The following is a 20,505-nucleotide window of genomic DNA, read 5'->3' on the forward strand; positions in this document are numbered from 1 at the left end:
AATCAGAGCTGCAGCTGCTGGCCTATACCACAGACACAGCAATGTGAGATCTGAGATGCATTTGTGACCTACGCCACAGCTCATGGCAATGCTGGATCCCTGACGCACTGAGGATCTTTTCTTTTGTGTTATCCTTTGCTTTTTGCCGTTATATAAATAAAGGAGGATCCAGAATTGATCTGAAAAAAAAAAATATGTCTCTCTCTTCTGGGAGAAGTGGATGAGAGAAGATAGTAAATGCTTATAATTTAATATCATTCTTTTTATCCCCTTCACACTTAGATTTTTTAAAATGGAGTTAATGTTGCATGCTGTACCTTCAGAAACGTGCTAAAAGGCCCCATCTGCTTTTTTCACTTGCATACAAAACTGCTGTTCTGAGTCACCAAGAAGGTAGCTGTTAGGCTCGGATGTACAATAGATTCACTGGAACTTTACTAACTTCTTCAATAGCAGCTAAAGTTTCCACAGAAAATACAAGTTTATGGCTTTCCCAGTATGGATTTCTCAGTGTACCTGGAGGAAAAGAGCATCTGAGAGAAAACTTCACTCATTTCTCTGCCTCTTAGGGACCCTTGAACTGCAAGTCTTTGTGAAGGGAGAGTGGAAAGGGAGAGTTTACGATTAAAGCTTTGGAACAGCTGGAACTGAATATAGATTGTTTTAATAATCATAATGCTTTAAATGGCTACTAACCAATAAGAAAGAAAAATTCAAAAGAGCAGTTAACAGTAACTGTGGGAAAAAGACATTTTATATTTTTATACCTTATAGACTTGAAGCTGTTCCATCACTAGGCAAAGTTTTCTTCCAATATGCCATTGTGATTACTCTGAGTGTGTGTGTGTTTGTATACATCTGGCAGGACAGAACCTTTCCTATTTCTCTTCTTAACAAGAAAAGGGCAATTCTTTTCTTCCAGATGAAATTTTCAAGAATTTTTCAAGTTCCAAACAAAATGTAAATTTTGAGTTTAAATGCTGCAAATTCATAGATTATTAGAGAATTTTACGGTGGTAACGCTTTCCAACCAGAAATAGGTTAGTGCCCTCCTTTTATCGAAGCTTCATTATATCTCAACACAATTGGGTTTTTTTTTTTTGCTACATTATACACATATGAAAATTCATTTATTTATACATTAAATATTGATTGAACATTTACCGTGTGGCAAGCACTGTTTTGGAAACTGGAGATATAGAATTGAAGAGACAAGACATTATCCTTGCCCTGATGGAGCTTAAATCCTTCTGAAAGTAGACATGGCATAATAGGAAAACAGTTGTTCTTGGTAGTCATGCCTAGGAATTTTATATCTCTTTATATTGAAAAATTTACAGATGGCCAACAGGCACATGAAAAAATGCCAAACATCACTAATTATTATAGAAATGCAAATCAAAACTACAATGAGGTGCCACTTTGAACTGGTCAGAAAGGCCGTCACTGACAAGTCAACAAACAGCAAATGCTGGGGAGGTGTGGAGAAAAGGAAACCCTCCTTCATTGTTGATAGGAATATAAATTTGTACTACTACTATGGAAAGCAGTGTGGAGGTACCTCAGAAATCTAAATATAGAACTACCATATGATCCAGCAGTCTCACTCCTGAGCATATAACACAAAACATTAATTTAAAAAGATACATGCCCCCTATGTTCATTGTGACACTATTCACAATAGTCAAGACATGGAAACAGTCTAAATGTCCATCAACAGATGAGTGGATTAAGAAGATGTGGTACATATATACAGTGGAATACTACTCTACCATTAAAAAGGACAAAATAATGCCATTCACAGCAACATGGATGCAACTAGAGATTCTCATACTAAGTGAAGTAAAAAAGAGAAAGACAAATATCATGATATCATTTATATGTGGAATCTAAAATATGGCAAAAATGATCCTATGTACAAAACAGAAAGAAATCATGGACATGGAGAGCAGACTTGTGGTTGCAGGAGGTGGGGTGTGGGGAAGGAGTAGGATGGATGGGGAATTTGGAGTTGGTGGTGTTACATTTGGAATAGATGGGCAATGGGGTCCTACTGTACAGCACAGGGAACTATTGGTGTATGACTGAGTCAATTTGCTGTACAACAGAAATTGAAGAAACATTATAAATCAACTATACTTTAATTAAAAAGAAAAGAAAAGAAAAATTTGTATATACATTTTGGATTATTTCCTTAGGACAGAATTTCAGATGTTAAATCCTTCTATCTAAGATTAGGGACATGTACAAAGTACAATCAGTTCCTGAAAGAGTTTAAAGTTATTAGAATTCTTTAGAGAAGCAGTCAGTTATGACTAGATGGCATTGTAGGTCATATTTCTTCCAAGCCTTAAAGAACCGGCACAATTTTCGAGGCAGAAGATGGGAGAAGACTGAGAAGACTGGAGGGGAAGCCACATTTGAAGAAGGTTGTTAGTAATGATGGAGGTGCGAGTTTTTGATCAAAGATGTATACTTAGTGAGGATGTGTCGCCCAAGTTCTAAACCCTGAGATGGTTGTACTCTACCCCTCACACACCACACACCTAGAAATGCAGTTCCATGTGCTATGCAGAGGAGTTTCAGCGATGCTCTCTGGCTGCCATGGCACCTGGAAGACAACCCTGTGGCCATGTGACTCAATTCCAAAGGGAATCCTCTGGGGGCCTGACAGGCATAAACAACTTGAGAGGAAGAAGCTTCTGAAACACTGAACAGAAGAATTAAACTTCATCGTTTGCTTAGCATTAATTAAAATTTTTCCACGATGTCCTGAATATTCAAGACCCTGGAGATAAAGTGATGTTAATGTTGGCACTCAGGCAGCCCTGGATCTCTGTCTGGACCGCTGACAGCCTCTGACAACAGCTAAATTACTCCTTGGAAATCAATAAAATATTTCCATTTTGAAGCTTATTTATTGTGTCCTGATATATTCTCTTGATGCTACAGTAAATATTTGACATATCATTAGAACTTTCCTCAGAAATATGGAGAGTAACTGGAGTTGGCTCCCACAACAAAGATGCATGCTTTACCCCATACTGCAATTCAGTTTCCTGGGAAATTGACTCTGAGGCATTGATTCATGTGCAGGAAATTTACTAGGTAGTGCTGTTAAGGTGAATACCTGTGGCAAAGTGAAGGCAGAGAGGCAAGTTCAGAAAGAAGGAGTCAGAACCAAGGCCTCAGCTAATTCCATGGGGCTGGGGGTGGGGGTGGGGGAGTTTTGGACCTGAGTGGCCGTACAGAGTTGCCCCCCATTGAAGAAAGGGGAATAGTCCTTTATACCTATGTGCTGACCCAGGCTGGATGGAGGTTGTACCCAGGAAGGGGACTGACCTTGGACAAGTGGGCTCTCTTCAGGAAATACCAACAAATAAAATATAAAATCATTTCAAAAACATCGCTTAGAAATTCTAGTAATAATTAACATTAAGTAGTATTCAATATATTTCTCTATATAGATATAGCTATGAGAATAAAGACCATATTACTGTCTCATATTATTCATGCTTTTAAATATCCTCATTATGGATTATTATCATACTATTTAAAATAAATTATTCTCAATTTTCTTTTAACAAAAGGGAAGGAAATTGCATTGATAGTGAAGACATTGCTCAACTTCACAAAAAGATTTATTATCTTAAAAATCTCCCACCATGACTTCGGTTGACAAGATTTAATCAACTGTTTTTGCTTGGGAGGGCTCATGTTTGAGAGTATCTGCCTCTTGCTTTGTATTTGATATACTATTTGACTGTGTTTAATTTTCTTTTAGAATTGTATAGACTTAACTCTATTGTCTTCTGGCACTAATTGGTGCCACAAAGAACTTTGGAATAAATCTGATTTTTCTCCTTACAAGAAACTTTCTATTTATGCCTGGATGCCTAGCAGGTCTATCTTGTGTAAGTCATTATTTTCTGTGAACATGCAGTATTATTTTGTTCTGAATATTCAGTTCCTCCTTTCTTTTAAGTTCTCTGTTTTACAAATTATCCTGTGATTTCATGCTACCCAATCTCTTGCTGAGTCTAAGAATTTCTCCTATTCATAAATAGTCTCTCTGATAATCACAAAGCTTTCTTTTGTCATATACATATATATATATATATATCATGGGTTTCTTTTTGTTTCTAATTTCTATATCAGTTCTCTAATGGTATTGCTTTATTGTCTACATTTTCATATGATTTTATTATTTTATTATTTTATTATTATTCATTTTCAGCTCTTAAATATTGAATATGTGTATATATATATAGAATATATGTTGAATATATGTATACACATACATATACATATGTTTTATATATATAATATATATATATTTGAAGAAATGCTCTTTTCTTTGGGTTATGTTTTTTCCCAGATTGAATTCATCTGTTTTTTTCATGACATGCTCTTTTCTTGAGTGCATATTTGAGTATGTGTTTAGCTGTAGTTATTTTGCATAGAAAGTCATGTCATTTTGATGACAAATTTTCTAAAATCTGTCTTGATCAGTCTTGGCTTTTTATTGAATTCCTAAGTTAACTGGAATCTATTTGTCTTTTCATAGAAATAGTCTAGGAGTTCTTCTGTGGCTCAGCAGGTTAAGGATCTGGTGTTGTCACTGAGGTGTCTTGGGTAACTGCTGTGGCACAGGTATTGGCTCAAGAACTTCCATGTGCCACGGGAGCATCCAAAAAAAATTAAAAAAAAGAAAAAGAAGTGTTCTGAAATTAGGTTATTCCAGTGGGAGGGAGTAGGCAGGCTTCATGAGGCTTTGCAGTTCTATCTTTGTTGGAGTGTTGCTTTGTTTTCTGAAATATATTTTTTAATTCCCTATATCATTCATATCTCATAGTTGGAAGTATATATCTCATTTCCATGTGTGAATATGCTAAAGTTTTGATCATTCTCCCAGTTTACCATGAATCTCTAAGGAAAAACACAAAGGGAGAGAAGCTCTGCTGAGATCTTGAAATCCTCCATGATAAATGGAGCTTTTAATCATAAGGATTTGAAAAATATATTTCTTTGGTCTGCCTATTAATAACCTCAGATTAAGAGGTATTGTCTATATTCCGGTACCACTTGTAAGCACCAGAATTGGGAGCAGGAGCTGTCAAGAATACTCAGTATCTTCTTTGGCAGCCACTTCTACTCTTTGTGAGTCTAACATTATATCTAGTTTCTTATTTATTTGATGTACTGGATTTTTTGCTGACACATACTATTTTGTCATTGTTGTTGGTTGTGTTAGATAATAGGAAGTAAGATGTGTGACCCAGATTTACTCTGCCATTTTACCTGGAATTTTTTAAAGCTAAATTTTATGCTGATTTGCAGCAGTCATCTTAATTCTGGTTCTTGGCAAAACAATTTCCCTGCGTCATCTATATGGTGTTGAATTACTATGTATATATGTCATCACATTCATCATCATCATCATCATCATCATCAAATTCCATATGTGCTTTAAATCAGACTTGCCTCAGGAGTTCCCTTGTTGTGCAGCAGGTTAAGGATCTGGTGTTGTCACTACAGCACCCATGGCTGCTGCTGTGGTGCAGATTCGATCCCTGCCCTGCAAACTTACACATGTTGCAGGCATGGCCAAAAAAAAGACTTGCCTCAAATAACTTTTGAATGTAGGAATGTGGTACTATAGAAGGTACGAGGAGAAAGAAACAGATATTATCTAGCTCAGTCCTTCCAGTTTGCAGCTGAAGGAAATGGACCCAGAGAAATTAAGTGGAAGTCACATTCAAACAGTTAACTATTTTCCAAAGGAATTCTAGACTATGAATGAAGCCAAATTGGTAAAACAGAAAGAGTACATCTTGGAACCTAGATAAACTTAGGTTTGCATCCCATTTCTGCCACCTAAAAGCTATGTGAACTTGAATGAATTATTTCATCTCCATTTGTCTCATTCATCTCATCTGTGAAAACCTTAGAGGGTTTTGAGAAAGACTTAAGGAGGTGATGAATATAAAGTGTTTAGCACTGTCTCTTACATAGTAAGCTCTTAATAAATGGTGGTAAGCATTATTATTAAGCAAATTTATAGAGCTAAATAGTGGTTGTATCAATTAACTATTTCTGTGAAAGAAACAGCTCACCAATTCAGCAGTTAAAATGACAATAATTTATCATTTGTCCTGAGTGTGTGGATTAGCTAGAGGCTGAATGATCTAGACTGGGCTCAGCTAGCCTGTTTTGCTACTCTTGGCTGAACTCATCTACCTGTGTATGGCTTCCTGGGTTTAGTTGCACTTGGCTGGGCTCAGCTGACCTGTTATTTGATGGATTCATTCACATGCATATAGCTTTCTGGAGGCAAATGATTATGACTGGCCTAGCTAAAAGTTCTGCTTCATGTTTCTCTCATTCTCTCATGAGTCAAGGGGCTAGTCCAGGCACCTTCTTCTCATAGCTACAGCAGAAGAACAAGAGAGTAAGCAGAAGTATGTGAATCTTTTAAGGCCCAGGCTCAGACCTAGAATTCCTACCTAATTCTGTCAGCCAAAGCCAATTTCACAGCTTAACCCAAAGTCAAGGGACTAGAGAGTGAAAACAAGATGAGCTAAAGAATTGCTATCGAAAACACAATCCATCGTAAGGCCAAATGAGGTCTAGAACACTGCAATGTGAAGGAAATAAAGCTTGGGCTTTTCATTCAGACTGAGCCAAGGTTTAAGGCCTAGTTTACCTAGTGTACAAATTATCACTGTGACTTTGGTCAACTTATTTAATTTTTATAAAAATCATTTTCCTACTCTAGAAAATGAAGAAAATCACTAGCCATGCAATATTGTGAATTAAATTATTCAGAAATAATTTATCATATGGTTTAGCACATAATATTTAATAGTAGCTATTATTAGTATTATCTCCTACTTTCAGTCTTGGGTTCTTCCCTCAGACAATATCAGGATACAAATTATTATTTTAAAAATTTTAAAAACACTCCCTTCTCCATGTTAACAAATTCTTATTTAGTTTCATCTTAAAACAGGAAAAATAGATGCTAATATTTATTCCTGTTTTCCCCTACTAAATGCAAACAAATAAATACTGGCACTAATGAAAGTATGTTTAATGGGAAATTCAGTTTGATTTACTTGCTAATTAGTACCAATTAGACTTTTTTTTTGTCTTTTTGCCATTTCTAGGGCCGCTCCTGCGGCATATGGAGGTTCCCAGGCTAGGGGTCCAATCAGAGCTGTAGCCACTGGCCTACACCAGAGCCACAGCAACGCCAGATCCGAGCCACGTCTGCAACCTACACCTCAGCTCACGGCAACACCGGATCCCCAACCCACTGAGCAAGGCCAGGGACCGAACCTGCAACCTCATGGTTCCTAGTCGGATTCATTAACCACTGCGCCACGACAGGAACGCCCAGTACCAATTAGACTTTTAAAGGGACATACGAATGATATGTTCACATAAATATGTGAATGGCACACAACCTATCATGTTTGCAGAAAAGGGTTAGTGCCAGGAAAGCCAGAAACTGGTGAGATATGTCCTATTTATGAGAATTCATTGGGCACAAGAGGTAGCATGCACTCTGCATAATGTGGAGGTCAGGAGAACACAGTACAGCAAGGGGTAAATAGAGGATGAGATGAATGGCTGGAAAACACCATTAATCAGGGGAGAAAGTTGGCATTCTGCATTATGGATCTATAAGCAGTTTAGCTAAGGTGTCTCCAGGATTCTGCAATTAAGTGGGATTTACCCAGCACTCTGCTTTCAGAAGGAATTCAGTGCAATTCAATAAATGTTTCCTGAGTGCCTTCTCCATGCCTGCCATTGGAGATAAAAGATGAGCCTCTGTTCTCAAGTAACTTAGTCTAGTGTAGGCGTCAGTCACATATGCAAACTAATCAAGTAACTGGTAATGAGTATTATAATGGGATTAGTAACCAAGAGTTGTGGAAACACAGAAAAGAAATAAATGAATCTTGGTGAATTTAAATTGGGTTCTGATTAATGAAGAAGATTTTGATATATTTGAAAAAGGAGGTAAAGTTATAATTAAACAAATAAATATGAGATTTCTGGCTACTCCAAGGGATGAGAGGAAAGAGGGGTTGTAGAACATCCATAGCAGAAAGCTGAAGAGTTCAGGATGCATCACTTGAGATGTACTGAAACTGTTTAAGCATTGCACTGAGCAGACCTTGTCCTTATCTCTCTTGCACATCTAGTAAGGTTGGTACAATGCAGGCTCTTGTGCATCAAAGAAACTGATATTCTCTTATTTTCTTGAGGTAGTGAACTTAGCCCATGATGAACTATATCCTCAAAGGATAACTGATAAATAAATCAAGACTGAGAACTAGCCCTTTGACAATATGGTACCTGCTTTCACTGTTGCCTTCTAATGAGTATAGCAGATACTAAGTCAACAAATAGAAAAGATAAAGCAGACTGAAATAAATGCACTGAAAGAAAGAAGATAGGCAACAGGGAGAACTTGGAAAGGACTCTTTAGAAAAAAGTCTTGAAATAAAAGGTATGTGAAAAATCAAGGGGGATATATTCTGGACAGAGGGGAGAGTAAATATAAGAATATAGGAATTCTGAGGTGGGAAACTGTTTGGTATGTTGAAGAAACAGAGTGAAAACCAGTGACTATAATGATTAAAGTAAAGGCTGGAATGAGATGAAACATAAGCGGTAACAGGAGAAAGATTAAGTAGGACCTTTTAGGTCACAGGGACAAGTTTGAGTTTTATCCTAAGAGGAAGCCATTGAATTGTTGTGAACATGGTTTTAAAATATTCTGTTTTTAAATCCCACTCTTGGGCATATATCCAGAAAAAACTCTACTTAAAAGAGACACATGCACCTGCATGTTCATTGCAGCACTATTCACAATAGCCAGGATTTGGAAACAACCCAAATGTCCATCAACAGATGATTGGATTCGGAAGAAGTGGTATATATACACAATGGAATACTACTCAGCCATAAAAAAGAATGACATAATGCCATTTGCAGCAACATGGATGGAACTAGAGACTCTCATACTGAGCGAAATGAGTCAGAAAGACAAAGACAAATACCATATGATATCACTTATAAGTGGAATCTAATATCCAGCACAAATGAACATCTCCTCAGAAAAGAAAATCATAGACTTGGAGAAAAGACTTGTGGCTGCCTGATGGGAAGGGGAGGGAGTGGGAGGGATCGGGAGCTTGGGGTTATCAGACACAACTTAGAATAGATTTACAAGGAGATCCTGCTGAGTAGCATTGAGAACTTTGTCTAGATACTCATGTTGCAACAGAACAAAGGGTGGGGAAAAAATGTAATTGTAATGTATACATGTAAGGATAACTTGATCCCCTTACTGTACAGTGGGAAAAAAAATATTCTGTTTTTAGTATTTAGAGATAATTTTGCTGCTGTGTAGCAAATGGTGGGGTGGGTGTCTGCTGTCAGCCAAATCCACCACTGTTTCCTTCTAAGGCTGGTGATTCTGCTTCTCAGAATTACTCCCATGTTTGGTTTTGCCAAGGAATAGAACATTTGTGATATCTGAAAGTGGAAGCTTTATTATCCAGAGGTAATAGCATCCAAGTTAATGTGAATAGCATCACAGTACTTCCCAACCAAATTCTGAAAATTACTTGCTTCATGGCTGTAGACTAGGACTGTTGGGGGACCACCTCCAACATTCCAAGAATGATGACAACTTCCAGGCAAGCTTTGAAAACCCACCAGATTTGGTACTGTAGGCCTAGGTGTTCAGTGTTGTCTTCTGTGGCCTTAAGCTTCAGCATCTCTGGCAACTGGCCCTATGCCCCAGCTCTTCTAACAATCAACATAAGCCCTGTTCTATGTTAAACCCTTTATTTATGGAGTTTATAGAGTAGTTTCTGTTTGCTGACTGATAGAAAAAGAATGTTAGAAAGGATTAAAAGCTGTGAGCAGTCACATTTAGGAGACCACAGAGTAGTGGAGAAAAATGATGAACTTGAGACACACCTGGTAGGAGCACAGAAAATATTACATATGGATTACTTGGGATAATGAAGTAAAGAAAGAATGGAGGATGTCTTCTATGTTTTTAGCTTGGTAATGGCACCATTTAATGAGATGAGGAAGTTTAGGATTGAACAAATTTTATGGATAGATATCCTAAAAATGGAGGGTAAACTTTGAAGAGGGAGATAGCTGGCCAGGACCATGGACTTTCTGGGATGGTATTAGGGTTCCAAGGATCATTGTGGATGCAGGGAACTTTGAGGGCAGAGTCTTTGAGTTGAGGCTATATTTTGACTATTTTATCTGATTAAAGGAAAGGAATTAGAAAGCTGGCTTCAGGAATCTCAGGAGAAATTCCTTTGGAGTGGGAGGAATAATTTTCCTTAAGCTGAAGGGAACTCAGTTCAAATGTTGACTCTACAAGTTATTAGCTATGTGATTTTGAGGGAGTTATTCAACCTGTTTGAGCCTGTTGCTCTATCTGTATATTAGAGAGAAGATTAATGCCTACCATCAAACATCAAATTGAATTATAGATATCAAATACCTGGTCATAAATAACATCCTGTATCGATGCACCAGATGTTTGTTGAATAGCTACTAAATACTAGACATTATGCAGGGCAATTTGGATATAAAGCCTCCTAAATAGTGGAGGTAATAATAATCAGATTATGAGGAGGCCTGACATACTCTGGAGAGTTAGCTAAAGTTTCCTGCGAAGTGATGTTTGAGCTAAGCTCTGGATGCTGAATAGGAATCAACTACAAACACAATGGGAGTTTTTGTCACATGGAGGTTGAGAAAAGATGAAGAACATTCCAGGTCACAGGTACAACATTGTTAAAGGTGCTGAAACAGAATACAGGAAAGTACATTTGATACCCAAAAAAAGACCATTATGGCTGGTGCTGAAAGCATGAGGGCAAATAGGCTTTTAGGATTTCTTCTCTTTAGTCCAGGCCAGCTCTCAAGAGTAAGACAAAGACAATGTTTAAAAGTAGACATTTTGCCATGGCACAGTAGGTTAAGAATCCATCTGCAACAGCTTGGGTTGCCGCAGAGGCCCAGTGCAGTGGGTTAAAGGATCCGGTGTTGCCCTAGCTGTGGCATAGATCACAGCTGCAGCTCAGGTTCAGTCCCTTGCCTGGGAACTTCCATATGGCCAGGGTGTGGCCATTAAAAAAAAAGTAGATATTCTGTTTAGCTGAAATCATAGTCATTACTGGATGAGCACTTACTGTTTGTCAAGCACTGCGTTAAGCACCTAACTCTTTCTTGTTTTTGAGAATCATTATGTCTCAGACACTGGCATATGATGATGAATAAGACAAATGTTCCTCTGTCTTTTGTAAAATTTTACCTATTTAATTCTCATAATAATCTTTTGAAGTTAGAGATGAAGATAGGTCAACAATTCCCAAGCTCATACAGCCAGGAAATACTATAGTTATTAATCCATTTATTCATTTGCTTTACACATATCTATTGAGCACCTACCATGTGCTGGGCACTGTTCTTGGTTCTTGGCCTCTAATTAGGTCCATGATACCTGACACCCAGAGGTGAGTAGGAACAGTTAATATTCCTAGCATTGTGCTAAGTACAGTGAGAAATTCACAGGGCTTGCTTATCTTATCTTGACATTCCTATAAGGGAGAGAAAGCTTGCATTTGTGAAACAAACAACCATAATGTGTTTATAGCAGGAAGAGACCTAGAATCAGTCAATGTGGCTGATCCCAGCTTGGCCAAGAAACAGCTGAGTGAACTGGGCAAGTTGTTTAAACCCTTTGAGCCTTGGTTCCCTAATCTATGGAAGGTAGAGAGATATGTAAGATAAGCTGCCCATAATTCCCTAAACATGTTGCCCAACGCAATTTGAAACATCTTGATCCCTAGAAGTTACAACCTTTATCAAAAAGTCAAAGTGACCTCGTGTCTCTTGGGATTACCAGTTTTGTTTGTATATTTGTTTTGTTTTATTTTTTTCCTCAATTTTTCCTAATCATAAAAATCATGTCTTAGGCTACTTGATAAACATATAGATTCCTAGGCATCTCCCCCTGAGATTCAGAAAAATAGGTCTGGAATGGGAACTTGTAAGTGACTCTGGACATGAACTTACAAGGCCTGAGTTCAGTCAAGTCTTGGCCTCTGATTAGATCCATGACATTGATCAGGCCAGTTGGCTTCTTGTCCATAGCAGAGTTGATGTGAGAATAAAATGAGAGGATCTACCTACAGCACCCAACACGTGGCCCAGCATTTTATGGTGCTTACTGAGCCAAACCTGAGTTATTAGTATTTGAGTTATTGTCTCAGGAAAATGAAGTCTTCCATGTGCCATTAGAAATCACCAAACAAACACACTCCTGAGCTGACAGAATATTTCAGCTCCAAAACTGAGAGGGTCTCTTTGGATTTGAATTCTCTCCTAGAATTCTTAGGACTAGAAGGATTTGAGTTTATTTCTTCCGAGACCAAAACCAATCCCATTTTGCCATGAAGGAAGAAAATCCACAGGTAAAATATCTAGAAAAAGAGAAAGGAAATCTCTGCCCAGTCTCAATTTGGGCATTTGGAAGAGGTAATCTCTCCAATACTGCAAATTGGATATACATAATTATAAGGAAAGGAATACCATCTATTGAATTCTAAGCAGCAACATTTTATCATTTAATTATACAGCAACACATTACAGATAATAAAAATTAAGACTTCACAAGATTAAATGTGATTTTATTGACACAGCTAGAAATTACATACTTAGGACTAGAACCCTGGTCTCTCTCATTCCCAATCTCACATTCTTTCCATTCTTCCAGGGTGAATGTAGCACCATTATTTTATTTTAAGTGCTCAAATATAACCTCATGTCCATGTTGAAATACTGATCTGGAAATATAGGCCAAAGTCCTGTGATGTGGGTATATTACTCATGGATAGATGAGGTAACGAAACAAAGAACTGAGTATAAATTCATGATATAAACTATAAGTGACATCCCTAGCTGCTGAGCCTTTGTCAAACAACACTTTATCCACTGGACAGCTTGCCATCTACTAGCTGATGTCTGTGGCATGGGGGACTTCATGAGAAGGGAGGAGAAAATAGTGTGGGGCATAAATAATATGCATGAATTACTAGGGGCTCAAAATGTAAGAAAGAACAAGCCTTTGTGATATATGGTGCCCCTCATCTGGGACCATAGGGCAGTCATACATGTCATAGAGTGACAAACGACTATAAAATATCCAAGTAAAGGCTTCAAGAGATCAATCTCCTGAGTTTCAGCAGGTGGTGGGTCAAGCCACAGAATGACAGGGGGGCGGCTCACTGCCCACTATGAGAACTAATCACTGCCTCCTTCATTACATCTCCCACTCCAGCATCCCCAAAGTAACTGCTTTTCCAAAGACACCCATCATTTATTTCATTTGTTTATGCTGTCCCCTTGCCTAAAATACACTGTGACCAGAGCCTGATGGTTTCAGAGTCTGTCCAGGCATCGCCTTTCTCAGTAAACTTTTCCTGCTTCATCCAGATTAGGTGTCCTCATCTTGACTGTCCAAATTTTCTATGCATATTTTCTCACTTTACCTATTGTGCACTAGCAAGTATTAGTATGGTGGTCCTCATATATTTGTCTCCTCTGCTAGACTCTGAATTCCCATACATCAAGGAACCTATTTTTTTTTTCTTTTTAAATCCTTTGTGCCTACCTGTAGCCTGCATACTGGTGGCTCACAACTTTAGTGTCCATTGAAATCACTCAGCTTCCTGGGCCCCATTCCCAAAGATTCTGATTCAGTGAGTCTGTGGCAGGACCTGGAAATGTGCATTTCTAACGAGTTTCCTGGTTATTCTAATGGTGCTGGTCTGTGGACAAATTTTGAGAACCACTGCTCTATACTGTAGTTTTTGCTAAATACACTTATTTTCTACTGCATAAGTGGTTATAAGCATCAGTTATAGAATCACCCAGAACCTGGGTTTAAATCATAGTTCTCCAACCTAGAAGACCTTAGAAAAGTGATTTAATCTCTCTGAGCCTCAGTTTTCTTATCTAAAAAAATGGACACAATAAGATAATACTAAAGTACTAACCATGATGCTCTACAGCTTCTGCTGATTTTGAGCTAGAAGTAGAAGCACCAGGAGGAGGGGAAATAAGAGAGAAGGGAGGATACAACAGTCCAATAATCCCTGAATGAGGACCAACCTCACACATGGAGCCCAGCAGTGAGTTTAATTAAATACTACACACATTTACTTACTGAAGTATCCTATTTCCTTAACATAAACAGATAAGAGAGCAGTGGTGCATGATAGCCCCTAGAGTGCTGGGAAGAATCTGTTACGAATTTTCTTACATCAATCAAATGATTCACATACACCTTTTCTTCAGTGGATGGCTTGCAGAATTGAATCTGGGTGGTTTTCCACCCAGGCTTACCACTAAAACCCTCTCATTAATAGATAATAAGCTTCTGCTGATCTGCTCCTAGGCTGCCTTCCAGAGCAGCTGTTTCCTCCTGTGTTGTGATTTAAGCTATGTTAATAGTGATGAAAACAAATTTGTGTTGCTTCTCTTCTCATTAACTTTATTATAGAGTTTTCCTCCCAAGATACACACTTCCTAAAAATATATTGGTTTTATAAAGGGGTTAAAACTTTTTAACCTACATTGGCTTGATATTTCTCAAAATCTGGATGAAGAGTAAATGATTTGGTGAATCTTCAAATCATGGATTTGATTGAAGGTGATGGATTGTCCAGAGTCCAGCCTCTGTGCCCTCCAATTTAGGGTGACCCTCACATCTCTACACCATTTCCGGGGGCAGCCCTCACTCTTCCCAAACCATTGGCCAGTCTCATCTGGCTTATTGAATTATGGCCAGCTAGATCACCTGTCTTCCCTAGGGTGATCAACTCTTCTGTTTGCCAGGGACTGGGAGCATTCTGGAAATGGGACTTTCCATTTTTAAACCAGGAAAATCCAGGGCAAACCAGGATAGTTTGGTCATTCTGCAATCGATCCTACAATTTGTAAGTAGCCAAGCCCACTGAGTCCTAAGGTCATGACTATTTCCAAGTCACATTTGCCTTCCCTGTGACATTTAGCTCAGACAATTTTGAGTTTTTTCAAATAGCTTTTAGTCATCATCTCCTCTCCCTGTCTCTGCTTCCCATACTCATGGCACTACCAGGCAAAGGTATAATTTTAAATTATATCCAGCCTGGGGGAAATCAGTTGTCAGTGGTTTGGAAAGATATGGATCAGTGGATGGGGTTGGGGGGGGTCATGATAAATTTCTCCAAACACATTTCTAAAACCCCGATTTTTTTCTCTGCCTCGTCCTTTATATTTTAGTTGGAAATAATATATATGTCCCAACATCACTTTTAGCCTTGTTATAGTGTTCTAACGCCTACAGCCATTTGTATTCCAAGAGCTCCATTGTAGCTAATTTTTTTTTACATATTTCAATTTTGAGGTGAATCAGCCTCAGGCAGATTTGTTCTCTTAACTGATTTCCCAGCCTGACTTTCTGCTTCCATTTCTGGGGGTACACGGAACCTGACCCAGCAGTAAGCGAGGAAACATGCAGGGGAGAAGTGCAGAGGATGAGAAGCCGTCTGTACTTTGTAACAGCTTGAAGATATCTTACTGAAATCTGAAGTGTGCTCAGGTAACAAATTTGAAAACATCGTTCGAATTCCTACCCTCTTCACCCCCCAGGCATCATCTCATTGAACTGTACCCTTTGAAGCGAACTAATGCCAGACCTATGTAACAGGGAGCCCCATCAGACAGTATGTGCGAAAATGGTTGTCGCTTTGGCCAGCGCATGGGAAGCAGATGTTTTCTGAGAGACTTGATGGCATCCCAGGCTCATCACAATCTGCCCACAATCTGTCTTTCCAGACGTATCACCCTCCCACCCCCATACATGCTCAGCCACATGAAATGATTCTCCAAAACCCATTATGCCTTTTCATGCCTCCATTCCTCTCTGCACTTGCTATTTTCATTACCCAAAATATCCCCTACATTCCTGTTTCCCCTTCTTTGCCTGCTAAATGCCTACTGATTTTTTAGGATCCAGTTCAAATGACATCGTTAAAGCTTTTCTGGACTCCAGCAAGCAATCAGTTATTCAAGTCTCTGTTCCCTTAGCATGTGGAACATGCCTCTGTGTATCAGGCCCCAACATGACTTTTCTCTCTGAAACCTGTGTCAATCTGGTTATGTCTGGGAGCCCCTAGAGACATGATATGGCAAGAAAATGGAGTGTTAGAAAGAGGAATCTGCAGCTCTGTGTGAAAGGGGAAGTATGGCTACTTTGGGAGCTACTACCTTACTCACTATAGCCTCAAGACTCCTCAGAAGTTGAAAATTACTTTCCCCCTTTAATTTTATCATCAACTGGGGTAGCTTTATGTTTTTGCTGCTCCAGTACCCTTTCCCATGACTCTCCCTCCAGTAACAGGTAGACCTTGTTCCTAGCCACAGTGGTGGGATATTTAGAGGCTCTGCCAATCATAGAACCCCTTCTTTCTGCAAACAGTGATTCGCCTAAGGGATGGATGCGACCCCAGCAACCAATCAGAATCCTTCCCTGGAACTGATACATAAACAGTAGGAGGAGCCATTAAGGAGTCTGGTTCAGGGTGTGAAAAAAGAAGTTAAGCCAACTAATGCTGTAGGAGTTAAGGAAACTCTTGCCATGGTAATAGGGACAAGCAAGGCAAGCAGACTAGATGGAGCAATTTCCTTGTCCCCAAAATTGTGCCTTTCCATCTCTCTCTAGTGCTTCTACTGGCAAAACCTAAAAGGAAGCCAGCTGGCAAAGGGGACATTGAGTTTCAATTTCAATTCAGCATCACAGAACAGACTAGAAGGATGATTTGGAGTTGAGGTGCAATTGTTTGTTCAAAGTAGAGTAGACAAATGTATGCAAGCATTTTGCCATTGGCCTACATGGTTTCTCAGATGGCTGTGGAAATGGGTAGGTATTGTAGGGCCCTCTCTATATCGTCAATAAACTGATCTGGGAACCAGCAAGTCATGAAAATCTGTTAAAAGACTAGAAATATGAAACCACCTCATAGGCTATTCTCAATTCCTCTCCACTTTTTTAAAAATAACATTAGTGTCCAGATTGTTGGGAGCAAATTATGGAACAGTTATAGCAATTAGTATTATTTTGGCAGTGTTTCCTGCTATCTGATTTATTTCCCATACTTGAGAAACAACTTCTCCATCTGTTAAAGGACTTTTTCATATGACATTGTGTTTTTACGTCCATTTCTCCCACCAAACTATGAACACTTTTATGGAGATCCTCTGTCTTATTTATCTTTGCACTGGTTTATTGCTGAGGATTCACTGAACATTTACTCATTCATATTAATTCAACAAACGTTTTCTTAGCACATTTTATGTGCCATATCCTGAACTACAAGTAAGGCATATAATAAATTTTAGCTGTTTCCCTCAAGATGCTCATCGTCTAATAGAAGGAAGGGATGAAAAAAGACAATATTAATACAGATTGTATAAGTGCCCTGACAGAAGTTCTGGGTATAATGGGAATGCAGTAGAGGCCCCTAATCCAGACTGAGGTAGAGAGAACAGAAAGGAGATTTATGAAGTAATCCAGGTTAGAGATTAGAAGGGTTTTCGCCAAAGGTGGGCAGTGGGAATGATATTAGTAGGAAGAAATGAGACCTCTTGCATCTCAAATTTGATTGCCCATGAGAATAAGCTGAAAGCTTATTTAAAAAAAAAATGCAACAATGATTGGGCCTTTTCCGAAACTAATTAAGTAAGCTTTTCTTGAGATAGGACCTGGACATTAGTATTTTTAAAGTATTCTGGGCAATTCCAAAGAGCAGTCAGTCATCTTCAGACTACGATTCAACAGAGCTTGATGACTAATTGCATATATTGTAAGGAAGGTGAGATGTACAGGATAATTCTCTAGCTTCTGGCCTAAGCAACCACATAGATGGTAAATGTTAAAATAAATTGTCCTAGTGTGACTGTGCATTGCTTTGCCATTCCCACGGTTCCCTGTAAATGTGGTATGTAAACAGCAACTACCCAACAAATCTTTTTGGAGAAACAAGTACCTGGCATGTAATATCTGTTCAGAGGGGAAGATAAGAAGCAGAGTTTTGAACAGGTACAGTTTCTAACAAGTACAGATTATACCAGCAGGTACAGATTATACCAGTAGGTGCTGAGAAAAAGTTTGAAAGAAATCAGCAATGATGGCTGTAAACAAGTAACTTCATGTGTGTAGACAGTAGACTTTAGTAATAGGGTCACATACATGTGAAAATTCACACACATCCTTCTCAACAATGCAATTTTTAACCAAAACTAATATTTAGAAAATGTAGTGTTTTTTAAAAAGTTGATTTGTAAAAATCACTAAAAAATATATTGCGTTAGATTCTTGTAAGAATCACGTGGTGTTAATTACTATTGCCATTTACAAAATATTTCCAGACCTCCCTCTTCTCAGTGAAATTAGACTTTCTGTCCCTTCTTTTTTTTTTTTTTTTTTTTTTTGCTTTTTAGGGCCACCCCATGACATACGGAATTTCCCAGGCTAGGGGTTAGGGGTCAAATCAGAGCTGTAGCCAAATAATCACAGCCACAGCCATGGAAATGCAGTATCCAAGCTGCATCTGCAACCTACACCACAGCTCATAGCAACACTGGATCCGTGAACCACTGAGCAAGGCCAGGGATCAAGCCCACATCCTCATGGATACTAGTTGGATTTGTTTTTGCTGCGCCACAATGGGAACTCCTCTATCCTTGTGTTTGCAAAGGTCACACGATTAGTTCTGTCTAATGACTTTAAAGTTGAAATGGCTGCACTGTAGCATTCAGTGGTCAAGCATTTAACTAATTAAATTAACTATATAACTTTCCAGAGGTCTTTTATCACTTTGGCAACATTACCAACAATATCAGACAATGATATCCACGTCAACTGAGTTTCCTAAGCAGTTATGGATGTATCCCAACTTATGAGGGCCATAAGCTAAAAGTAAATCTTTACTGTTTTAACTACTGAAATTTGTGAGTTGTTTGTTACTTGCAGCATAAGGCAACCTGTCATGACTGATAAACACTTTAAACACTTTAACCCAGGAAGATTGTTCTTTCTAAATCCCTGGTGCTTATCAACTGTAGTTAATCAATTGGAGACACTGTATCTACTTTTATACTATTTATTTTATGTTATACAGCCTCTTTGGTCTTCAGATACTTTTTTTTTTTTTTGGTCTTTTGGGGCTGCACCTGCGCATATGGAGGGTCCCAGGCGAGGGGTCAAATTGGAGCTGTAGCTGCTGGTCTACATCACAGCCACAGCAATGTGGGATCTGAGCCTCGTCTGTGACCTACACCACAGCTCACAGCAATGCTGGATCCTTAACCCACTGAGCATGGCTAGGGATTGAACGCGTCCTTATGAATACTAGTTGTGTTTGTTAACCGCTGAGCCGCAATGGGAACTCCCAGATACCTATTACATCTCTAATTAGAATGGAAGCTACTTCAGGGCGAGTGCTAACTCTGGATAAGGGGTTTAACTCTTTGATACACAATTTCTTAATTTACTAAATGGGAATATTAAAAACTTCCCCACAGTTTTCAAGGGATTTAAGTTGCACACACATGGGCTATCAAACACAGCTCCTAATACAAAACAGAAAATCAGAAATTATAATTCTTTCATCCTTGCGATCTACACAAAATTTAGCACATTGCTAGCTGAAAAGATACAGTTATGCACTTAAAATATTTTTTTCAGTATTTTGCAAGTTTTTATTTGAGGATAAAGGAAAGAAAAATTTATTAATTTTCTAGCAAATGAGGACAGCAGACTAGCATCTTGAAACCTACTGTCCTGTCTATTTAAGGAGCATTTGAGGAAGGGGACCACAAGTGTCAAGCCCTAAAGAGATGCTATCTTAACTTTTATTAAATATGTGTTACTTTCTCCATTTTACAGGTGAGAATATTGAGACTCAAAGAGATTAAGTAACAAAGCATTATGACTGCTTAAATAGTAAGAACCAGTATTCAAATCTAGCCTAATTCCAAAGCCTGTCTTTGCTCTCCCCTAAAGCACACTGCTTTCTTTGTTGATTTAATTATGGACTTATGATTTAATTATGAAATAAATGTAGTTTGAGACAGTAATAAAAGTGGTATCTTTATTTATTTACCTATCTACTTCTATAATATTTCTTTCTCATTTCTATGAAGCTATTGTATGTAAGATATACTATCAATTAAGTACATTTTTTGGAAGAAATAACCAAGCATAAGTAAACATGGATTTTAAGTTTCACCTTGATTTTAGAAGTTCAAAATGAAAGGAAAAAAGGAGATAGGTTAAAACTGATGAAATACTTTGATATAAATAGAGGCAATGACAGGCATAATATCATGAGGACATTTTACTTACAT

Source organism: Phacochoerus africanus, chromosome 6 (assembly GCF_016906955.1).
Source record: "Phacochoerus africanus isolate WHEZ1 chromosome 6, ROS_Pafr_v1, whole genome shotgun sequence".
NCBI classification, from domain to species: domain Eukaryota; kingdom Metazoa; phylum Chordata; class Mammalia; order Artiodactyla; family Suidae; genus Phacochoerus; species Phacochoerus africanus.